We start from the raw sequence: 13792 nt of genomic DNA, 5'->3' as shown, positions 1-13792 counted from the left end.
ACAACCCTATACCCTAATATGTGTGGGCAAGGGAGGTTTCCCTGTCCACATCTTATGAGGTGTTTTGGCAACCTTCTTGGTAGAAAAAAGTTTAGGGACATGGGCCGCTATTTCTAAGGCATATCCCCAAAATGTTATAGGGATAGAAGATCGAATCAACATGGATGGAACCATGTCTAGCAAGTTTCGATTATGCCTCCCAACCATACCATTAAGTTGTGGTGTCCTAGGTGGTGTCAATTGTGAAACAATTCCAAATTCCCTTAGATAGTTGTTGAAATCGATACTAAGATACTCTCCACCTCTATCATATCAATGCATCTTTATCTTCTTCCCCAATTGATTCTCTACCTCGTGTTTAAACTCTTTGAAATTTTCAAAATTTTACGACTTATGCTTGATTAAGTAGATATAAAAATATCCACTATAATCATCAGTAAATGTCACGTAGTAGTGATTAGCATCCCTTATGGAGGATATGAAAGGACCACAAACATCAGTATGGATGAGTTCTAACAAATCTTCACCTCTTTCACAAGTTCTCGTGAAAGGTGACTTAGTCATCTTGCCCAACAAAATAAAATTCACATTCAACATCAGATTTTAGGTCAAACGATTCCAACACTCCATCATTTTAGAGTCAGGTGATGTGTTTCTTGTTGATGTTCCCAAGACAACAATGTCACAACCACACCTTGTCTAAACTATTAGAACAATCAATACTATAAAAAATATTTCCATGTTCATTCACACACACACAATAGTTTCATTCACACACAAGGATAAGCTTTGAAAATAAATGCACCATTACGATAAACTGAAATTGTACCATCATTATTATCAAAACTTTAATGATATCCTTGTCTAAATAAAGTGTGAAATGAAATTATGTTCCTTGACATTTCTGACGAACAACAGAAACTGTTTAAACCAACCCTAACATTATCAAACATAAGCTCATAAGTCCCAATCTTCATAATAAATGACTCTTGCCTATTCCCTTGATCAGGTTCTACTTCCCATGCTTGAACTCTTCACTTTCCTTTAGTCCATGCATATTAGAACAAATATGGAAACCACATCTCGTATCAAGGACCCAAGAATTTGAAATACAAGTGTTATTGATTTGGATAAAGTATATACCATATGAAGAGCTAGACACCTTGCCCTTAGCTTTTCTCACTTCCTGTAGGTACTTGAGGAAGATTCTCCTCCAATCGCTTTTTTGGCCACAATGAAAGCACAAGACTTATTTCGGATCGACAATCGGAGGAGCATCGAAGTTGGGTTTCCTTTTGAACTACTAGAGTCTTCGATATGGGCTTTCCCTTTCCACTTGGGTTGGGAGCATTTTTGTAAAAATCGGCCAAGTCAGCCTCTTAGGTAGTGCTTAGGCTCTAGGTGGCCTCTTACTGTCTACAATTAATGCTAGTCCGTCTAGTTAGGATGAGTCGGCCCTGGGCGGTGCTAGGTGGCCTTGGGTGCATAATATTACGTTGACTTATAGTTAAATACAAAAGCGAACCGATCATGCTCCTTGTGACATCCCCATTTTCACGGCCAAAAAAGACCGATTTGTTTATGCTTTATTTAAAAATCAGAGTACCCTTTTTATAAAAATATTGCGGGATTTGTTCCCAAAAAAACATGATAAATGTGTTATCAAATCATTTTCGAAGAAATGTATTTCATTTCTTTTAAACTTTTGGGATTTCATCCTCAAAACAGAAACATAAGCATAAACAGACCTTATATTCATTTACACTAGTGATCTACATCCCCTTAATCTCTTAGTGTAATGTAGCTTCGTATCAACACCTGTGATACAAATAAACTTGAGTGGTTAAGGTTGGGAAACCTGGTGAGTATATAGGGTTTTCAACCCACAATAATATAATTATGTTTAATCATTAAACAATCAACCCGATTATCCATCCCTATTATCTTCTTTATTTCTTAAGGATCTATCCTAAGAATCATTTATCATTCACTCATTCATTCCTAAGGATTGCCCTAAGGAATAGGCACGAAGTCCATTGTTTGCCTAATGACACAACTGTCAATGTTATCTATTAAGCACAGCTGCCAATATTATCATTTAGGTGCAGCTGCCAGAATCATGACATTCTCTATTAGGCTCAGCTGTCGATATTGTCCTTTGGGCGCAGCTGTCAGAGTTATAATGTTCTCTATTAGGTGCAGCTACCGATACTATCCTTTGAGCGTAGCTGCTATGATGTTTAGAGTACATCGTAGATCAAAACATCTACAGGTTGTGGCACAGCTGCCAATGCTCATCTATAAGGTACTAATTCAATTGCTGCCAATGGTCACCTATAGGGCACTATGTCCATAACTGCCAATGTTCCTCTATATCAGCTTTCATCCCTTATCATTCATCTACCTATGTTGTACCCAACATATTTTGTAGATATAAAATACATATATTGTTCAAATCATTTAAAACATACATAAGATCGTTCATCTAGCATAGATATCAAGTAAACAGATAATATGCACACATAGCACGTAATTTATATAAAATACTTCATATTTATATGTAAGATGAAAGTAACTATGCACTCACTTGTTAAAGTGATGATTCCAAACTCGGGCAGCGCTTCGCTTCTAACGATTCTATTTTCCTTCAACGACACCTAGCATTATTATCGCTAAGTTTTAGTCTAATCTTTATTGTGACTAATTATTAGTCTAGATTCATCATTAAATCAAAGTCTACTTTCCTGATCTATCAAGTAAGGAACAACCAGGTAGGATCATATCGGAGGCAGGGTCCATTTGGTATACGAAGTATACTTTTTGGAAATCCTACTTTAAACACCTCACTAAATCACAGCCTATATATCATCCCCGTAAGTAGATCAATTAGTATAACGACTTGGAATCACTGATAAATCTTTTTTTTAAGTTCATAATAGCGATAATGAACTTAAACATAAGTTACACATAAAGTATGGTAAGCATAACTCACTTACCGGGGGGTTTGGCTAGGAACTGGGTTCTATGGGGGCGGAACTTCTGAGCCGAAAGCTCTTCTTCCCGGAGCCTTCTGGCGCTCCGGGACTCGCCTCTAGCACTTAGAAGTTGCTAGGGATTGGGAGGGAGATATTTGGAGTGTTGAGAGAGAAAGAAGGGTTGTGGTGTGAAGAAATGGGGTGATTTAGGCCTCTATTTATAGGCTGCCAGCACCGAGTACACTCAATGGGTTTTTGAGGTTTACTATAAGCATACTCAAAATTCTGTTGGGTGTAATGTGCCAGGTGTCGCAATCTCATGCAAAGTCGTGGGGAAGAAGGTGCGGCTTAGATTGCGCCACGTGTAACTCGTTGGTTACTCTAAAAACTAATTATCTTGTAAAATCAGTAACTTTTGCATACGAGCTCTATTTTTGACGTTCTTTATATCCACGCATAGGCGGGACCGTACTCTACAACTTTCGATTAGACTCCATCGTTTAGTTTTGAGTTTTATTTTTAAAGTTATATATTTTTAACAGACCTGGCAGGTAAAGTCCGTTAAAAATTCATAACTTTGTCATCCGACGTCAATTTTTGTCTGTCTTTTTATCGTTGAGCTCCTATTTGTAGATTGTCTAAATGGTTTTAGACATAAGCAAAGGGTTGCTGCAACATTCATGAGTGCTTATGAACTAGTTTTGAGCATTGGAACAAACTCGCTCTTGCTGGAATCACCTTATGGAATATGATATAAAAGGGTGATCGCAAGACGATAATATCATGTAGTCTTAAAACCTAGATATATGGTTTGTTATTTGTTAATTGGTTGTACATTGATAATGCGAAAATGCATCAGTAACTCGGTGTTATAAAACGCATTGTTGTGTATAGTTGATTAATGAATAAGTAAACGCATATAAGTCGAAGTTTATCTGTTACTTTTATCCCAAGAGGGAAAAAGCGATATCTCGGCCGCTCGATGATTTGATTTGACTTATGTGCCAGCCCCGGTCAGAACTGAATTGATGTGTTCGATTAAGTTCTATGTCAAATGAATCGGAGATCGAGAAACCAAATGCTAGACAAATTATTCCATAGAATTGTCAGCATGATATCTAACAGAGGACTGTACGATCCCTTATCTAAAGGACAAGATTGATTAGATCAGAGTTTGACAGCGTCTTTGAGAGCTACGATTGCAAATCGAATTGTACTTGTGCATATAGTTACTAGACTTATCTAAGTGGGAGACTGTTGGAATAGTGTCTAAGGCTGCAACTATATTAGGCAAGTATTTGACCCGATTGTGCATGGTCCTTTTGGGTTGCCTTCACCATAGCAACTTGACAAGATGATTTATTATGAGAGAATAAATATTATTAATATATTATGAGAATAATATAAGGAATAATAATATTGTTATTTGATTAATATAAGTCATAAATTAATTAGAATTATTTTGGTGACTTAAAGAGATTAATTAAGTAAGAGGGTATAAATTGTCAATTGTTTGATAGTTACACTTTGGGCTGTAAATCTTTTATGGATAGGGTTGGACGATTTCTAGGGCTTAGGATAAGCCACAAATCGTCCAAGGGCTTATCTTGGAAAGGATTTGGATTGCTTTGAGTAAAAGTTATCCAATTAGGGTTTAAGGGTGAAACCCTAGGATCCTTACAAGTATAAATAGACCCTTGGGGCAAGGGAAATCGGCACCTCTGAAAAAGAAAAGAAACCCTGGCCGATTTCTTCCCTCTCCTCTCTTTCTCAAATCATCCTGTTGCTAGTTGGTGTTTGTAAGCCGATAGAGGAGTGACATTTATGACTCTAAAGCTCCAAGAACAAGAAGATCAAACAAGTGTTTCAAGGTAAGCTTCTAACTCTGCTTTTATATTGTTCTTATACTCTATTAGCTATTAGAAGTCTTGGATCCAATGCATGTTTAATTAGAGAAACCTAGATCCAAGCATTAGGGTTTGTATGTGCACATAGGAATGTTCATATGCCCAAAACCCATCAGTGGTATCAGAGCCATGTTTGGTTTCTATTAAATTGATGCATGATTGTTTGTTTCTTGCTTGCAAAATTCGAATTTTGTGGTTCTGAGTCATGGACTCGGCGAGTCCCATGGTGGACTCGGCGAGTCTAGTTGGGCACTCGGCGAGTCCGAGCGTCAGGAAGAGCTAAAATCGGGATTTTTTGATATTTATCTTATGGAAACTTGCCTTTATCATATTAGATCAACCCTAATCCGATTTTTTGATATATATGACTATAATCTTGATCTAATTGAAGATATTTATCAATTAATAAAATATTTAATTTCCTGATGTGATAATTAATTAATTATTTTGATTAAATTGGTAAATTATTTTGCAAGAAATCATTAAATAAATCAAATATGGATAATTATGGAATTAATTGTTAATTACAATTATTTTTTATTTCATCCTCTATGTTTTAAATGTTTAAAACTTGCCCTCAAGTTTTAAAATTTATGTTTTGTGATTAAAAGTTTAATTTAGACAATTTAAATTTCAAACCCTAGAATTTTACAAGTTTAAAATCCAACCCTATACTAATATAATATTACAATATTAATATATATATATATATATATATATATATATATATATATATATATATATATATATATATATATGTATAATTAAAATGCTAGTCTTACCGTTAGTAGGCCTCATTCACGAAGCCGGTCTATAAGGTGGGTATAAGGATGTTGCCTATAAAATGGCGCTTAATGGGTGTACACTCACACCTACTGCTTGCTTGATCGGTGGAGGGTCGTTAGCCGAACGGGTAGGATAGGACAACCTCATCTCTTCATTAAAAGTATAATATGAAATACAAAGTAACTACATGTTTTTCAAAATTTCCCAATCTTAGTTACTTTAGGAAAAGTGAATTGATGCAATCCCATGAAATTACACTTTGCACCCTTTGCTAATAAGTTAGTGGAGCGTGTGTGGTTTACTGGCACACTAATTGGTTGTAAGCAAAGGTGGCAAAGGGTGATTCATTGTTTATCATAGTTCGATAGAGCGTGTGTGGTTTACCGGCACATCGAATAGGTGATCGTTACAATGAAGGCACCATGTAAATTTGCATGGTAATTCACACCCACTTTGTGATCTTCGGTATCCCAGTCACAAAAGAGAGGGGCATATCGAGATTTAAACATGTCATTGAAAAGTTTCAATGAATCTCATCCAAACCTAGGAATTCTCAATACATTTAGAACTTAAAGTTATGTTTTGTGGTGGAGAATTAGTGAATCGTCATTCACTTACCTTCAAATTGTTTGCATGTTAGATTACGGCATCCCTTTTCTAATATGTAAATATTGTTGTTGGATCCTAGCCCTAATTTTTTTATTGGGTGATAATTAGGGATTCATATTCTAATCTATCTTTGTCCTTTCTATTTGTAGATGTCGAACGCAAACAACGTTGCTACTAGTTCATTCACATTGATGAGCCTTTGTCAAAAGGTCACTTTCGATGGGACGAAATTTAGCGAATGGATAAGATACATTCGCACTATTGCTCGCTATGAGGACAAGGAGTATGTCCTCGATGAGAAGCTAGAAAAAAATCAACCCTGAAATCGCTACTCCGGCTGAAATGACTGCTTTTGAAACTCACGAGCGTGATGCAACGAAAGTACATTGCATCATGATAGCCACTATGAACTCCGAATTCCAAAAGTCCTATGAGGACATGTACCCGTACGAGATGCACCAAGACTTGTTGGAGAGATACCACCAAAACGCGAGACAAGAGCGTTATGATATTTTCACTAACATGATTTCTGCTAAAATGGGTCATGGAGAGTCTCTTACCGTGCACCTGCAAAAGATGCAAAGGTATGTCGACCGTCTTTGCAAGTTGAATGTTGACTTTGGGGAAGACTTGGCGATTGACATGGACAAAGAAGAGGTCACCCTAAGCAAGCTCCAAGGTCTCTTGAGGGTCGCTGAGAGCAACTTCAAGGACAAGTCTGTTGCACCAACTCCCGATCCACCCGCTGCTCCTATTTTGGCTATTGGACAAGGAAGGGGAAAGAAGAGGAAGGCTTTGTCTAAGAACCATCGCAAGGTTAAGCCCCGAGATGGTTCCTCTTCTAGTGGGACCACAGTTGATCCTACTAAACCCTGCCCTAACCCAAAGGAGGCAGAGTGCCACCACTGCAACAAGATAGGACATTGGAAGAGAAACTGCCCAGAGTACCTGCAAGCCATCAAGGAAGGAAAGATCAAGCCGTCTTTCGCAGGTATATACACAATTAAATCTAACGATTCATCTCATGCTATTTCTTGGGTTCTTGATACCAGTTGTGGTTACCACATTTGTTCTAATGTGCAAGGACTAAGAAGAAATAGGGATGTGGAGCATGGAAGAATAAATCTAATCATGGGGAACAGAAGATCGTCGCCTGTGACCAAGATTGGAGTGTATTCTTTAGTGCTTAGGAATGGTTTATCTTTAGATTTGAACAATTGTTGCTATTCGCCAGAAATGGCTAGAAACATCATTTCATTTCATGGTTTGTTTAGACAAGGTTTTAGATTTTCTTTTAATAATGAGAATGGTTCTATTCTTGCTTATCTAAATGGTGTCTTATATTTTGAAGCTATACCATGTAATGGAATTTATGAAACCGTTATGATTGTAGATAACTTAGGAAATGATGTTTTATGTATGGATTCTTCCAATAGTATGGATAGAGCATCCTTGTGGCATTGTCGTCTTGGACATGTCAACAAGAAGCGCATAGCCCAACTCCAAAAGGATGGAGTGTTAGAGTCATTCGTGTGACATCCCCATATTTCTCGGCCAGAAAAGACCGATTTAATTTATGCTTTTTTAAAAATAAAATCAGAGAAATCTTTTTAAAAGATGTTGCGGAATTGGTCCCCAAACAACATATGATAAAAGTTTATCAAAATCCTTCATTAAGAAGGTATATATTTTCCATATATATCAAAACCTTCGGATGTCATGTTCTGATACAGATCAAAAGCATAAACAAGACATTATAAGCCTTTCAACAGTTATTTACAACTACTAGCCTATAATCCAAAGATCTCTCGTCGTCCTCCGACTATGCTCGGGGTCCACTACCTGTAATCAAAAAACTGAGTGGGTCAGGCTTGGGAGCCTGGTGAGCATATGTAACATCCCCCTCTGGCACGTATCACAATATTGTCCGCTTTGGGCTACTCGGCACGAGGACTTCCCAGGGGGTCACCCATCCTGGTACTACTCCCGCCCGAGCACGCTTAACTGCAGAGTTCTTATGGGATCTGCTGCCCTCACGGCTTTAAAACGCGTTGTTATAGGGAAGGTATCCACACCCCTTTATAAGGAAACGTTTCGTTCTCCTTCCAAGCCGATGTGGGATCAGATCTAACCCACTTTCACCCCCCATTATAGGGTTCGACGTACCCGTCGAACACATCGACCCGTGCCCTAGCTCTGATACCATTTGTAACATCCCCCTCTGGCACGTATCACAATATTGTCCGCTTTGGGCCACTCGGCACGAGGACTTCCCAGGGGGTCACCCATCCTGGTACTACTCCCGCCCGAGCACGCTTAACTGCAGAGTTCTTATGGGATCTGCTGCCCACACGGCTTTAAAACGCGTTGTGATAGGGAAGGTATCCACACCCCTTTATAAGGAAATGTTTCGTTCTCCTTCCAAGCCGATGTGGGATCAGATCTAACCCACTTTTACATGTCCTTAAGGAAACCATGAGGGGGATGGAGTACATCTGGTGAGCACACAGTTCAAATAAACACATAGTTCGAATAAACACCTACAGGTTGCGAGCCTGCTAGTGTTCCACTGGACTATCTAGAAAGTCAGTGGTCGTCATCTATACACCGCTAGATGACTAGATCATCAATATCATCTATAACTAGGCCTCTCATTATTTCATTTTATCATACATCAACTATTATATCTACCCATGTTCTACCCAACACATTTTGTAGATAAAAAGCATATACAATTTAAAACTTGTATAAAACATCAATTCAACAGTCACTTTGAATAAACAATTAGCATATTTACACATAACACGTATTTCAAGGTAAATACTTCATATCTATGTGTAAATTGAAAGTAACTACACACACGTATTTTGGTGAAAATCGGGCAGCAATTCGTTTCCTAAAACGATCGTTTCTAATAAAACCGAGAGTTTTATTGAGAAATTGGGCTCTGCAAAAGTCGGGCTTCGAAACCGAAAAGATATATTTTCCGGGCTTCTCGGGCACTTCGTGGGGTATTCCGGGCTTTACAATCGATACCGGGGCTTTGTGGGATGTTAAGATAGAGAAAATATGGGTTTAGGGGTTAAAAGTGGCAATTTCTTAAAAATATCCGAGAAGGCTCGCAGCCTTCTATTTATAGGGTGAAGCTTGTGATCGGACGGCTGAGAAGCTTCTGATCCAACGGCTGAGAAGGTTCGCAGGCGAAGGCTCGCACATGGCTCGCACATGCGGGGGCTCGGTGGCAGCTTCTAAGTGGACCGGAGTCTACTGGTTCACCTGCGAGGTTCGGAGCTAGGCTATGCGAGGCTCGGACGGAGAGTTGGCTGCTTCGGATTGGGCCTCCTCCTCGGTTGAATCAGAAGAGGACACGTGGCTTCGCATGACTCAGCAGCTTCGGTGACTCAGCAGCCTGATGACTCAGCAGCCTGGTGACTCAGCAGGACACGTGTCACATTCTAAGCGAGGGTGACGTGGCAAAGTGTGACTATGCGAAATTTCTCGATTTTCGCGCCAAAACTTCTAAAATCCATAACTTTCGCATACAAGCTCCGTTTCTGACGTTTTTTATATGGACGCGTAGCTAAAATTATGATCTACAACTTCCGTTTAGACTTCGTCGGCTAATTTTCAATTTAAATTTTATATTATTATTTTTAACAGACCGGGACAGGAAATCCGTTAAAAATTCATAACTTCTTCATCCGACGTCCGTTTTCGTCAGACTTTTTACCGTTGTGCTCCTAATGACGAGACCTTCAATTCTCGTTTAGGTTGTGTCGGCTAAAAACCGTTCGATCTAAAATTCGAGTTGTTAGTTGTCTACTGTTACGCTGAAACTTCGAAAAATCATAACTTCCTCATACGAAGTCAGATTTGGGCGTTCTTTTTATCGAACTTCTCGGTTTAACGAATACTATGACTTTCGTTTAGATTACTAAGGCTAAAAATTAGTTTATCAAAAATTCACTGTTTACGACATTTAGCACCGTGCCGGTTTTGTCGCGAAACTTCGACAGGTCATAACTTCTTCGTTATAACTCGGATTTTGGTATCCTTTATATCCCCGAAATCCTTGTTTCGACCACTACAACTTTATGTAAAGATATCGGGCTTATCTCACACTTTAATTTTGACACTTATTTTTATTCTTAATTAATTAAGCCCTAATAATTAAGCCTAAAACACATAATTCATATAATATTCACATAATTCCTTTTCATTTCTTCAAAATGAGTTACAAAGGTTAACCTAGACTATCAACTCAATATAAATGCCTAGGATAGAAACATGAGTGTTACAATTCGACCTTAGGGAAGATGACACATGCGAATCTTGCTTACTTGGAAAGATGACTAAGTCACCCTTCACAAGTACGTGTGAAAGGGGTGAGGGTCTATTGGACCTAATACATACCGATATATGTGGACCGTTTAGATCAACCACGAAGGATGGGAACCGCTTATATGTGACTTTTACCGATGACTATAGTAGATATGGGTATATCTACTTAATCAAGCAAAAGTCAGAAACTTTTGAAAAGTTCAAAGAGTTCAAGAATGAAATGGAGAATCAATTAGGCAGGAAAATCAAGATGCTTTGATCCGATCGAGGAGGAGAGTACCTAAGTCTTGAATTCCTCGATTATCTCAAGGAGTGTGGAATAGTTTCACAATTGGCGTCACCTAGGACACCACAATTGAATGGTGTGGCAGAAAGGCGTAATCGAACCTTGTTGGACATAGTTCGCTCTATGATGAGTCGTGCTTCACTACCTATCTCCTTTTGGGGGTATGCCTTAGAGACTGCCGCCCATATCCTTAACCGAGTCCCTACTAAAAAGGTTGCCAAAACACCTCACGAGATGTGGACAGGGAAAGCTCCCTCGTTGACACATATCAAGGTTTGGGGTTGCGAGGCCTTCGTAAGACGAGATACTCATGACAAGCTCGAACCTCGTAGTGAGCGATGTATTTTCATCGGCTACCGAGCTTGAAGAGATTGTTGTCTTCGTTGCGAGGCCTTTGGATATCTCTTTTATAGACCGAAGGACAATGTTGTCTTCGTTGCGAGGAGAGGAGTTTTCCGAGAGCGAGAACTCATAAGATAAGGAGACAGTGGGAGGCAAATCGAGCTTGAAGAGATTCAAGAATCGATAGATGAAGGAACCTCTACCGCTGGCACTCAACCCGAGGAGGAAACTTCGGTTGAACCGATTGACGAATCCTTACCTCTTAGACGTTTCGAAAGAGTTAGAGTTCAACCCCAGTTTTATGGTTTTCATATTACTACCGAATGGGACACGTATATTAGTGATGGTACACTAATAAACCTTGATGAACCTAATAGCTATAAGGAAGCCATGGCAGGCCCGGAGTCTGCGAAATGGAAAGAGGCAATGGATAGCGAGATCCAATCCATGTATGATAACCAAGTTTGGAATTTGGTTAATAATGTGCCCGGACGTAAGACCGTTGGGTAATGGATCTTTAAGAAGAAGACCGACGTGGATGGAAACGTACACACATATAAAGCGCGATTGGTCGCGAAGGGCTTTACTCAAACTCCCGGAGTTGACTATGATGAGACCTTCTCACCAGTTGTGAAGATAAAGTCTATTAGAGTGATTCTAGCTGTTGCTGCATTTCATGATTATGAGATTTGGCAAATGGATGTCAAGACCGCTTTCCTTAATGGGAAGTTGGCTGAGGATGTTTACATGGCTCAGCCAGAGGGGTTTGTGGATCCGAAGCATCCAAATAGAGTGTGTAAGCTTGAGAAGTCCATTTATGGACTGAAGCAAGCGTCTCGCAGATGGAATCTTTGCTTCGATGAGAAAGTCAAAGAGTTTGGATTTGTACGAAGCGAAGATGAATCGTGTGTGTATGTCAAAGCCAGTGGGAGCATAGTTAGCTTTCTCGTTTTGTATGTCGATGACATACTACTCATAGGAAACGACGTCCCGACTTTGCAGGAAGTTAAGTCCTGGCTCGGGAAGTGCTTCTCTATGAAGGACCTCGGAGAGGCTTCTTATATTTTGGGAATAAGGATAGTGAGAGAAAGAAGTAAGAGACTAATAGGACTTAGTCAGAACACTTACTTAGAGAAGGTACTAAAACGTTTTAGTATGGAAAACTTGAAGAAGGGAGAATTACCGATACAAAGTAATGCCAAGTTGAGTAAGACTCAAAGTCCGAGTATCGAAGCTGAAATAGCATAAATGAGCCGAGTACCATACGCTTCCGCAGTTGGCTCAATCATGTATGCTATGACTTGTACTCGCCCTGATGTAGCCTTTGCTTTGAGCATGGTTAGCAGATATCAAGGGAACCCTGGCAGAGCCCATTGGATTGCGGTGAAGAATATCCTTAAGTACCTTCGGAGGACGAAGGAATGGTTCTTAGTCCTCGGAGGGAGTGATGACTTGAAGGTGCGAGGGTATAGTGACGCCAGATTTCAAACCGATAGGGACAACTACCGTTCGCAGTCGGGCTGGGTCTTTGCCCTGAATGGAGGAGCAGTGACTTGGAAAAGTTCCAAGCTGGAAACCGTAGCTGATTCAACGTGCGAATCAAAGTACATTGCAGCGAGCGAAGCGTCGAAGGAGGCAATATGGTTAAAGAACTTCATCGGTGACCTTGGAGTTGTACCTGCCATAAAGGAGCCCATGGAAATTTTCTGTGATAATGAAGGAGCAGTTGCCTTGACTAAGGAACCAAGGGATCATGGTAGATCTCGACATATCGACAGAAAATATCACTTCATTAGACATCGTGTAGAAGAAGGACAACTCGTAGTGAAGAGGATATCATCAGAAGATAACCCAGCAGATCCGCTTACGAAGGGACTGAGTAGGGTTAAGCACTTGCAGCATGCTAGGAGTATTGGGCTGAAGGATGATATTAGCATAGATTAGATAGTAGTAGAAACGTGTAATAGATAAATGTGATTAACATTTGATGATTAAATAAATGAGTATTATTTATGAGTAATGTTACTGTCTTATGTTAATTGTTTAACTATTGTTTCATTTTGCATGTTTTGACTTCCAGAATAATTGAATTTATTAAGAATAATCGAATTATTCAAATTGTCCACAATCGTTCATATGTTGGAAATAGATATGAATGAAGATTGTCATGAGTTGGTGTGTAGATTGTCTAAATGGTTTTAGACATAAGCAAAGGGTTTCTGCAACGCTCATGAGTGCTTATGAACTAGTTTTGAGCATTGGAACAAACCCGCGCTTGCTGGAATCACCTTATGGAATATGATATAAAAGGGTGATCGCAAGACGATAATATCATGTAGTCTTAAAACCTAGATATATGGTTTGTTATTTGTTAATTGGTTGTACATTGATAATGCAAAAACGCATCAGTAACTCGGTGTTATAAAACGCATTGTTGTGTATAGTTGATTAATGAATAAGTAAATGCATATAAGTCGAAGTTTATCTGTTACTTTTATCCCAAGAGGGAAAAAGCGATATCTCGGCCGCTCGATGATTTGATTTGA

At 39.2% G+C, this 13792-nt stretch overlaps 1 pseudogene; it reads right to left on the bottom strand.

The window, feature by feature from the left end:
• Positions 1-8529: 8529 nt before the first annotated feature.
• Positions 8530-8647, bottom strand: LOC145049191 (5S ribosomal RNA; annotated as a pseudogene).
• Between the last annotated feature and the right edge of the window lie 5145 nt (positions 8648-13792).

This window comes from Lactuca serriola, chromosome 4 (genome assembly GCF_051521515.1).
Source record: "Lactuca serriola cultivar US96UC23 chromosome 4, Lser_US96UC23_V15, whole genome shotgun sequence".
NCBI lineage: Eukaryota > Viridiplantae > Streptophyta > Magnoliopsida > Asterales > Asteraceae > Lactuca > Lactuca serriola.
Note: the sequence above shows the minus strand (reverse complement) of the source record. Positions and strands in the feature narration are given on the sequence as shown.